This window comes from Etheostoma spectabile, chromosome 24 (genome assembly GCF_008692095.1).
Source record: "Etheostoma spectabile isolate EspeVRDwgs_2016 chromosome 24, UIUC_Espe_1.0, whole genome shotgun sequence".
Lineage (NCBI taxonomy): Eukaryota > Metazoa > Chordata > Actinopteri > Perciformes > Percidae > Etheostoma > Etheostoma spectabile.
Genome location: NC_045756.1, coordinates 6,802,247 through 6,802,457, shown reverse-complemented (window position 1 = coordinate 6,802,457; position 211 = coordinate 6,802,247). Strand labels below are relative to the sequence as shown.

Genomic DNA, 211 nt, shown 5'->3' with positions numbered 1-211 from the left:
TCTGTTATTTCACACTTTTTTGTTAAGTACATAATTCCATGTGTGTTCATTCATGCATCCTGATAAAGTTAACTTGGCCTTCGGAATTATAATAGCCCCACATCATCGCATACCCAACATCCATAAATGCATGTTACTAACTCAACTTCTTCCCTTTCCCAAAGTCTTGTGCCCTCTCCTCCAATCACTTCCTGCAGGTGTTTCTGGCTCT

The 211-nt window shown here is 40.3% G+C and overlaps 1 protein-coding gene across 1 annotated transcript in view; it reads right to left on the bottom strand.

Annotated features, from left to right (window-relative positions):
- The window catches only part of LOC116674250 (coagulation factor XIII A chain-like), a 32,082-nt gene that overhangs the window by 11,278 nt on the left and 20,593 nt on the right, over positions 1–211 (bottom strand). The window lies entirely within an intron of this gene.